The following is a 1,495-nucleotide window of genomic DNA, read 5'->3' on the forward strand; positions in this document are numbered from 1 at the left end:
AGAAGTGACTCATTTGAAAAGACCCTGATGCTGGGAAAGATTGAAGGTGGGAGGAGAAGGGGATGACAGAGGATGAGCTGGTTGGATGGCATCAACGACTCAATGGACATGAGTTTGAATAAACTTCAGGGGTTGGTGATGGACAGGGAGGCCTGAAGTGCTGCAGTCCCTTGGGTTGCAAAGAGTTGGACACGTCTGAGCGACTGAACTGAACTGATTAGCTCATTGTTTATCTTGATGACATGAGCAATTAGTTTAGTAAATTGTTTCTTGCATTTTTGGATCATTCTCTGTCAACAACTACAAGCCACAAGGTGCATTTCTTTTGTGCGTTACAAAATTATGAGAATGAAATAAAGTTGGATAGTTGAATATACCACTACTGTCTCCAAGCTTATGAGTTACCTAACACTCTTTATGTGTGATGATAATTAAAGTACCAGTAATGATAAAGTAAAAATCATCAATTCACCTTCATCACTAAATATGTCCCTAAGAGGTGAATTCAAACTGATCAGTGGATCTGAGACATTTTTAGTTTATTTACTACACAAGTAATATTATGTCAAATCACTTCATTAGACACCTCTCCTTGGTAACGCTCCAACAAACTTAAAATATTATAATGTTTTATTGAATCCAATGTTTATGAGTCTCTTTTCACAAAACATTGTAAAATTAAGCAAAGATAAGAAATTCCTGATGCATCTATTTGACAGACCTGAAGCAGTTACTGTCTGCTAAGGTTTCCACTACAGATGCAAGAAAAACATCCTCACGCTTTCTGCCTGTCTGTGGCAGCCCAGATTGAATGGGGGAACACAGGGCAAAACTTGGAACCTTACAACCAAGTGACATCAAGAGGCCATGGTATGGTGCAGAGCCTCAGACAGGGCTTAGGGTTTAACCAATAACTACAACTACACTGGCAAAACTGCAAGAAGAGCAGCAAAAATCTCAACCAACTTGAAAAAAATCCTGATAACAAACCTTCTTGTAAAGTTCTGACCATCTGTGCGTGCATGTGCTTGGAGCTGCGACCTGGGCTAGCAGCCAGAATCCTCTCAGTAACGGAATTTAAACCAGGGGACTTGAATTAACTGACACGACATCTTACTGACTGGTGACTTGGATTTAGGTCATACCATACAATTCTGTGAGAAACGTCTGTCTAACGACCCCCTCGAGGACCACAAGCCTTTTCTTGCAAAAGCTCATTTTGTGGCAATTGGTGACTGTTACCACAGACTTTGTCCATAAGAACTGAGGGCCCAACTTGCTGGTGTGGGGCTAGATTTATGACCCTCTGGGGCTGTGGACGATACTTAAAAATCACTGCATTGAAAAAAAAAAAAGAAAGAAAGAAATTCCTGGATATTGGACTTGTTAGGCCATGTCAGCACTCTTCAATTAAGTCTTTTTCTTCCTCCAGAATGAATGCACTGGAAGCTACAGCATCACTTCTAATGCTGAAGAAGAAAAGTAGAATATGTTT

At 40.3% G+C, this 1,495-nt stretch overlaps 1 non-coding gene across 1 annotated transcript; it reads left to right on the plus strand.

Annotated features, from left to right (window-relative positions):
- The first annotated feature begins 702 nt into the window (after window positions 1–702).
- On the plus strand, window positions 703–827 carry LOC145504097 (small nucleolar RNA SNORA31). Its single transcript, XR_014052075.1, has one exon. It is a non-coding gene; the product is annotated as a small nucleolar RNA SNORA31 (small nucleolar RNA).
- Window positions 828–1,495: the final 668 nt, after the last annotated feature.

This window comes from Giraffa tippelskirchi, chromosome 4 (genome assembly GCF_054371585.1).
Source record: "Giraffa tippelskirchi isolate mGirTip1 chromosome 4, T2T-mGirTip1v1.2.pri, whole genome shotgun sequence".
NCBI lineage: Eukaryota > Metazoa > Chordata > Mammalia > Artiodactyla > Giraffidae > Giraffa > Giraffa tippelskirchi.